This window comes from Sinocyclocheilus rhinocerous, unplaced genomic scaffold (assembly GCF_001515625.1).
Source record: "Sinocyclocheilus rhinocerous isolate Xijiao unplaced genomic scaffold, SAMN03320098_v1.1 scaffold236, whole genome shotgun sequence".
NCBI classification, from domain to species: Eukaryota; Metazoa; Chordata; class Actinopteri; order Cypriniformes; family Cyprinidae; genus Sinocyclocheilus; species Sinocyclocheilus rhinocerous.
The window spans coordinates 348928-357919 of NW_015647064.1; the positions used below are offsets into that span (position 1 = coordinate 348928).

At 36.8% G+C, this 8992-nt stretch overlaps 1 long non-coding RNA gene across 1 annotated transcript; it reads right to left on the reverse strand.

Annotated features, from left to right (window-relative positions):
- Window positions 1-3097: 3097 nt before the first annotated feature.
- LOC107708673 (uncharacterized) lies at window positions 3098-5087 on the reverse strand. The gene is made up of 2 exons (XR_001636387.1): window positions 5051-5087; window positions 3098-3163 (listed from the first exon to the last, which is right to left on the reverse strand). It is a non-coding gene; the product is annotated as an uncharacterized LOC107708673 (long non-coding RNA).
- Between the last annotated feature and the right edge of the window lie 3905 nt (window positions 5088-8992).

The following is an 8992-nucleotide window of genomic DNA, read 5'->3' on the forward strand; positions in this document are numbered from 1 at the left end:
CACCTTTTATAAAGCTCCACTCCCTTCACTGCACTGCTCAGCACTGAGGGATGCAAAAAGCCTGACTCTTCCAGAAAGAGGTGGTCCACTTCCTTGCCTCCGGTCACAATGGAGACAGATGACTGGGCATACATACATTACTCACATGCATGAGAGGGCTTCCATGCCTCTGGAAAGACTACTCAGTATTCATGTCATGCTGGCCTTCCTCACATCACCATGTGCATGCAATGGATGGAGATCAGAAAGTCGCCTTTAAATTCCTCCTCTAATGCTACTCTGCTCATAGCTAGAATGAACTTGAAAAGGTTGAGCTGATTAATGGCCCTTATGGTTTGGTGATAGTTGGTCCTGATCTCTTTGCTATAGGAAATGCATGTATTTCTATGTGCTTGAGACTTGTCAAGTTCGATCCTGAGAAAGAAAAAAAATCTAAAAGATCTAAACACCAAAGCAAAACGAGTGTTTTTTTTTGTTGTTTTTTTTCAAAGGGAAACCAAGTATTGACCGTGTCCAAGGCCAATGCATGCACAATGGAGGAGGATTTATTTTTGATCTGAGGTTCCCTTTGAAGAGCAGGAACCCACATATATCATTGAGAGTATTCTGGTGCAGGGTGATGAACAGTCTGCGATCACAGACAGACATCCATGCTTGGAATATTTTTCTCATCGATATCCAGACTCTCAGATGTCAGTGTTTTGAAATGACAAGAATCACATTGGTTTGGTTCTGGTAACTTTCGTTACCTGCTACGTCCTTGAGCTTTGATCACAGACATAATGTTTTAGATCAGCAGAATGTTTCAGAGGGTTTTCACCTTTGCAAGCTTCCATGTGAGATAATAGCACAAAGTAATGATGCTAGTTCTTTGAATTTCAATGTCTTTTCACAGGTTTTAAAGGTTGAAAGATAATTCAAGAGCAACTTCTGAACCGCTGACCTCCTGAAACGACAGCTACATTAGCACCAGCAATTGCCTTAACAAAGAGGTGCCACTCTGGCATTTCTTCTCGAACCTTTTTCGCTTCGCCCCAAGGACATCTCATCTAGTGTGAAAATACATGGCACAGAATTAATCAATTGTCTTTTAAATGCATATTAAAATAGTTAAATGGGTAGATCATTCCAAAATGAATATCCTGTCATGATTTACTCACCCTCATTTCACTCTAAATCTGATCTTGGCTAAATGTTCATGCTGCTCTTTTCCATATAGTCAAAAGGAATGGTAAACAGAAGCTGCCAAGTCCCAAAAATTACCATAAATGCACTCTATAACGCTCATGCATTATACTCCAAAGTATTTTTTTTAAACATGCTATTTACTGATAATCTCTAAAATAGGTCAAACATCATTCAAACATCAAACTTCATTCACACATCAGTGATGCCAAATATCATTGAATGGAGACTTTCAGTTTCAAAAAGGACTTTGGAATGACAAGACTTTATTTCTAAAACAGTTCTAATATAATCCTTTTAGTCAACATAATTATAACTAACATGAACAAACTGAAAACTGTCCAGAAAAGAATGGGCAAAAAAAACATTTAAGGCTGTAAATATTTGGGTTGAGAGCAAACTGAATTCAATTTACAATTCACTGATTTTCACCATGATTCAAATATACCCTAGTGAAAAATACATACTAAAATGTATTTGAAATATATGTATATATGTACTTAATAAAAATGCCCTGCAATTGTACTTTTGGTTTACTAAACTGATATACTTAAAGTCTGTTAAATTGGAACAACTAATTTTGCACTTAATGAACGTGAATTGTGCAGAAGTTGTGCTGAAGTCCAACTAAAGATATACAGGTGCATCTCAATAAATTAGAATGTCGTGGAAAAGTTAATTTATTTCAGTAATTCAACTCAAATCAAGTATACTTCAGGAAAACTTTAAACATCTTGCATTTAAAGACCGATATTATTCAAAGATCATACAATCCTCATCAATAGTAACATTAAAACACATTTTAGGCTTAATATTAAGAAATGTGCATTGTGCACAAGTAGTATTCCAAATAAAGTTTAATAATATTTTTTTTTATATCAATAAGACTCCAGCGATATGTCACTAAATATATTATTAGATTTGAACTATACTTAGCATGAAATAAATGTATTTTATATACATTACTTTTTTACTAGAGCGATGTTCATACATTAAAAATTATTCCATTTTATTTGATACTGAAACTTAAAATTCATATTATTCATTAAAAAAAGAAAAAAACTAATGTATGGCAAGAAAAAAAAATGAATGGCAAACAACAATTTTCTGCACAAAAACTAAGCATTGCCTTTTTCTAGGAACACAGGCTATACACACTTTCAAACTTGACACGTAAAGGAGTGTCACGCCAGGTTTGCTGTCACTGATGCAAAATTGGACAAGTAAGATATGAGACATGTGGCGTTATACGAAGATTTTCAGTGAATAACAGTCTAATCCTCGCTCAAAGCTTTCATATGGCTTCAGAAGATGTGCAATATCTCTGTAAGGAGGGAAAGAACTGCAGCAAAAGGATAATGGATAATGTTCTGTAGAAAATTACTAGCACCATTTAACTCAACACTGAAAAACACAACAAAATGCAATTCAAAATACACATAAAAATACAATAAAGAAAATTGCATAAACTGTATATTTGGCGTTATTTTGTAAACCGTTCTTATAGTGTAGCGCACAAGTAATATGGCCTTTTTTTGGAGCTTTACAGCCCCTGGCCATTTTTTCTCTTTAAATGTAAAAAAAAAAAAAAACAGTATAAACATCCAGCAAAATTTCTCCTCTGTGGTCTACTGAAGAAAGAAAATGATTTGGCTTTGGAATTACATGAGGGTGAATAAATGATGGCAATTTTCATTTTTGGGTGATCCCTTTAATATAAAGTGTTCATGGGGATATGGAAAAAGAGAGAAGCAGAGACAAAGAGAAACAGAAGACTCTTCTGCATTATATTAGATTTTTTTTTTCTTCAACCTTTTTGAAAAGGATAAGAAATTCATGGCGCATACAAAGAGGCAGTGATGCTGCAAACATGCAAAGTGCTGAACAGCCACTCTCCTTCCTTCTTTCTTCATCCTTTTCTGGATCCTTCCTCATTCTCAATTCCCCTCTTCTTCCACTGTTGTTTCACCTGCTCTTTCTTTATATACACAAACAAGTCAAACATTGGAGCACACACACTTCACATTAAGGTAGGCACATGACACAGATGCATTTGTTATTCCCTTGATCACTCTGTCAATTGCCTCTCAGCAACACTTTCATATGTTATCAGGGGAGATGCAGGTTTTAATCACAATTTAAGACCCAGCTGACTGGACCATGGACCTTTTTAAAAAAAGTTGCAAGAAGGGACGTCATGCTAGACATTTTCATCTCCATGTGTTCTGGAAAAATCACACAATGGCCTATTAAAGGCTACAGCTTTTGATATTAATAACCCAACTAAGATGATCTAAGACTGATGAAGTTCTTCTAACAGAAAAGTATAAGGTATGATATGCTTGATGCAAATCTTGAGTAAACACAGACAAGTGGAGAGATGCAAACAGAGAAAAGTCCCAGTGCCAGCGGACAAATATCAGGATTTTGGAACATTGCTCAGCCAATCAAATACAAGACCTGGTACTAACTGTTCTAAACTTTGTGGCTACAACACAAAGTATATGTATGTAAACATATTTTATGTGAAATATCTTATTCAGGTCAGTACTAAATAAAAGATAACACACATTTTGTATGATCCCTCTTGCTTTTGTAAAATAATTAACATTTTGCAGATTCTGGCTCACTGACGAGAAACAACTGAAAATATATTTGAATGGTAGGGGTGTGAATCTTTGAGATTTACTGCAAATAAATTGATGAACAAGTGATTTATATTTTATATTTGATTCAGAAAACTCAATTTCGATGAGAAAATTTGTAGGATGAGTCCAATACAAACAATTCATGGGAGAGCTATGGATGATATAAAGACACTATTTATGGATAATGAAAAATAATAATAAAAAATACTTTCCTCTTTAAAAGATTTTCATTGAAAACTCTTAGGAGGCTATGCTGGTGGACATCTACTCGCCAGATTTTAGTTCTGTCTCATGGGATCTCTACTAGTCAATTGCACTGTAAGTCAGTGGAGCATTGGATCTGTATTTCAGTGTTTCGTCTCTGGTGACCCTGCCAGTGGACTGTGACGCTGGGACATGTTCAATGATGCTGCGGAAAAGCTTATCCATGGATTTTTTTTTTTTAAGTGTGTGTGTGTGTGTGTGTGTGTGTGCCATCTCACATGAAAAAAAGGAATATGTGGGCTAAAACATGAAACAGAGGCTTGTAGACTCAAATAAGTAAAAATCACTGCATTGCTTTCTTCTTTATTTAGAGAGAAAGAAAGTTCTTAAAATCAAAGCACAGCACTGCTGACCATAGATATTCTATCTGTAGCTGACTTGTCAGCATAAGCATTGCGTAGTTAATATGGTTAAAGTAACCATATTACCATTATTTACTTTAAATAACGGCTATTTTAAAGACGTAGTGTAAAGACCCTCACTGTGTTTCATTCAGATGCACTGAAGAACATATCCTGTGAGCCTCTCTAGACGGTTGAGCACTGTTGCTGCACCATGCTGTAATATGCAGTGCTAGAGAAAACGGCTGTCTAATGAATTAGACTGCACAATGTTCCTGAAAATTATGCTATAATCACAAATCTAAAAATTAACTTATTTTTGACACACTTGATTATAGCTGTAGCATGTTACTGAATTTTGAATTAGATTAAAAGCAGGATAATGGCTGATCATTGTTTTTATGATCGATCATTGGTGTCACTTACTTGAGTTCTCAGGTAACTTGTGCTATGCAAATATACCCTCACATGAAAATGATCTATTACTTCTTTAGCTTTTGATGGCTTTTGAAACTCTAAACCCGAAGAGACAAAATTCCAGCACCATCAATAGCCTTTCATCATTAAATGCATAGTTCACCAATAAATTTAAATATGCCATCATTTACTCACCGCTATGACGTTCCAAAGCTGTATGACTTTCTATTCACTGCAGAACAAAAAAAGAAGATATGTCTGAAATATTACAATCAAAGGTAATTGAGTCCAAAACTACTTTGGATGCCAATGACTTTCATTGTATGGACAAAAAAAGGCTTCTTCTTTTTTTTATAAAAAAACTCTTCTTTTTCTTCCACAAAAGAGAGTCAGGCAAACAGGTTCGAAACAACCCGAGGATGAGTAAATCATGACAGAATTTTCATCTTTTGTGTCATCGCTTTCTCAATGCCCTATTGTATGTATTGTGTACATATTACACATATTACATTCATATTCTTCAATATAAGCTTTGCAAACTGATACAAAAAACTCTTCTCAATTGATATGGCTTGTCGAACATAGCAACAGTAACTAAGGAGGGTGAAGGGTCAATTGACCTATCGTATGCCCCGCCCCCTTTAGTTACTGTTGCTCCCTCGGACAAACAAACAGAGTTGCTCACTGTCTCACAATGACAGCTGTCAGTGTGAAAACCTTGTCCGACAAAGTTTTTGCACAATTTTGGACACAGAAGGGCCACCATTCAAGTGGGAATTAAATATTTCATGGAGGGATATATAAAAGATTCTAAAATAAATATGGTGGGTAACTTGAAGTGAGAGTTTACAGATCACAATGCAAGCGGGAGAAGTCTCATATTACGGTCATCACGATCAATGATCACAACATGCAGGATCAACACTGTTCATGTACCGCAGAGTACGATTAAATTAATGTATATTTAACTAGTTTAATATTGAGAGGCACTAAAATGTAGACCTTCGTTTATGTGTTTTTGACTTACACTGTACATGATGCGAGAACAGTTCGCTATTTAGGTTTGTAATAGCATTGACTCACTAACTTTATCGTTAGCTGGTTTTAGCCAGAGATACCTTGCTGAAACGCAAGATGGCATTAAAAGGGAAGAATTAAGAGGGAAGTCGTGGCCTAATGGTTAGAGAGTCGGACTCGTAAGCCAAAGGTTGCGGGTTCGAGTCTCGTACCGGCAGGGATTGTAGGTGGGGGGAGTGAATGTGCAGCGCTCTCTTCCACCTTCAATACTACGACTGAGGTGCCAATCGCAACATGAAAATTTGATACCGGCATATCCCTAGTCAGCATACTTGGCCACATGTCACGTCACACTTTTCACACTTAACGTTCTGCTTGAGCAGATGCAAATTGTAACTTAATGAGAGTTTGACAACCAGAAAATGAAGTTTTTGTCTTCATTGGGATTGGGGTTGAATGCTTAGGGACATTTTGCTCTGTTTTGTTTGGGTTTAGGAAATGTAATAAAATAAATGTTATTGCCCATCCTCTCAGGATACCTGGAATCAGTGTTACAAATACCACAGGCACATTGTTTTTCCATTTTCGTAGCATAAACACCATCAAACCGATGAAAGCTTTGGATCTTCCAAAGTTTCTCTATGGCGCTGAAACCTACAGATGTTCGAGTTCCGCTCCCAGTGTAACTGATACTCGACTGCCATTGGCTCATCTGCGTTCGAGGGGAGGGGCTTACCGGTAGGTCAGTTGAAACTCTTAACTTTTTAACTCTCAACCCATTTCAATGGAACTGTTGTATCTAGTTTAGACATCTGAATTTGGTTTGTGTACCCGCAATCTGAAAAGCAGTTTCTTCTCACCAAGTCCATGAAATTTGTCTCACTCTCCCAAATGATTACTCAACACTGTTCACTCACATATCCTTTTGAGTCATCAGGCTAATTGTGTGCAAAGGAAGTGATGTAGATAAATCCAGCAGTTAGGCCTACCACAATCATGTTGCAAAGGTAATTTTAATTCAGAGTGGTGCCTTGCAAACTTCTCTCCACAAATTGCTCTTGCAGTCTAGTCATGCATTATATCCAACTGGCTTAATTGAAGCTCAATGACGTATTGTACCAGTAGTTCCCACAAGTAACCCAATTATTGAAATATGTATACGTTTAAATAATGTATGTTATTTTAAGGGGGGGGGCTATTTCTAAGGCTATTTCATGCATTCTGAGTTATTTACACTGTTAAAGTCAAAGTTTCAAAAAATTATTTGTATGTATGACAGAGTATTTCTGTGCTAAATACACTCCTTCCGGGTTCGTATAAGTTTCGGAAAGTATTTTTCGAGCATGGCCCTTCATGACGCCATGAAATGCGGAATTCTTTTGCAAGAGCTCTGCCCACAGCACACCTCCAGGAGCTTGGCTATTTTTGGAGAGAATCGTAAAGCTGTATCTAGGGCTGGGCAAAAAATCGAATCCGATTTTCATGCGCATCTCGTCAGTAAAGCCGCTTCTGTGATTAGTAGTAAATCTCCAGTACATGCTTTCAAATGGAGCGGCATTTACTACACAGTAGTGTTGTCAAAAGACCCGGTACTTCGGTACCAAGTCGGTACTAAAAAAATGAAAATGTTACGGTACCAGGTTTTTTTAAGTACCGGTGGTACCGAGTACCCGGTCAACCCGGTTCTTGATGTGCTATCCGAAAGGTGCGCAGATGCGCTCTCTTCATAAAAGCACTGAGACGTGGCGACATCAAAACGAGGAAACACACCAAACTAACAAAACACTTTAAAGACACCCAGATCAAATGAAAGAGTTCAAGCAGGTAAGTTTCATTTTAATTTTTTGCATTTGTGTTTCCCAAACATTGATTTATTTGTGGCGGACCGCCACAATATCAAAACTCACCGCCACAAATAGATTTTCCAAAAGGCTTTGACTTCGTTGAATAAACATGAGCACTGCACGTGTCAAAGTCGAAACCCGGTGCGGGTGTTTTTATATCACTGTATTTCTGAAGGAAACAACTGTCTTCAGAAAATTATGGATGTCATTTTCATTTCATCTTGCCTGTAATGCCTGAGCAGTTTGTGAGCTGAGCGCTGCTTTGTGTACAGCTTTACCGGGGAAACTTGATCTCTTGCGCTCTACAAGCACCTCCTGCTGGCAGAGAATGAATTTGCATAGATATGCCCTCCACAAATAGAGTGCACGTTCTGGGGGAAACACTGCATATTATTCAATATTTTAATTTGAATGTCGGATTGAAATGAACATCGCTGTTATTAGAGTAGTTAATCATTAGCATAAGCGCTAATATAATGAGCATTAGAATGAAGTTTCTTTATTAACTATTTAATGCTCCTATAACTTTTATTAGGGTAAAAAAAACAGGAGGACATGATGATATTTACTATTTTTACACACCAGAGGCTTTTAAATGAATTGTGAATCTAAAATATGCGTGTTAGAGAATGTACAAATGGTTAACATTGTTTGTGTCATATCATTCAGAAGTGCTGGGCTTTTTTTTTAAATTTTTTAGCTAACTTAGTTGTTATTCTTGACTGAATAGCTCTAGGTTTTCAAAAGCCCTTTAAAATTAAATGTACACATTTTGGATTAAATGAAAGTAGTAAAAATTTTTAATTAGCATGGTTTTGTGTTTTGCTTTGGTACCGAAATTGGTACAGAGCACCATGGATTTTCACTGGTATTGGTACCGAATACTGAAATTTTGGTACCGTGACAACACTACTACACAGAGCCGTAGTTCACTTAATCCAGCACAATGAAGCAGTGATGTGTCTGTGATGCAGACAGTGTGATCCACTCAGCCTCATACAGAGAGTTTCTGGCTGATGATCAGCACTCCTGCAAAGCCATGTGTTTCTAAGTGAAAGAAAATTAACAGGAAGTAATATATGGTGGGCCTATGGTGGGTTTAACTAATGCAATAAAAATAAATAAATAATAATAATAATAATCCTTAAAAGCTATGCAAAATCACGTTCATAATCGGCAATGAATCGCCTGCGATTTTGAACGCGATTTTGCGTAGCTTGTCAGTGAACTACGGCTCTGTGTAGTAAATGCCGCTCCATCTGAAAGCATGTGCTAG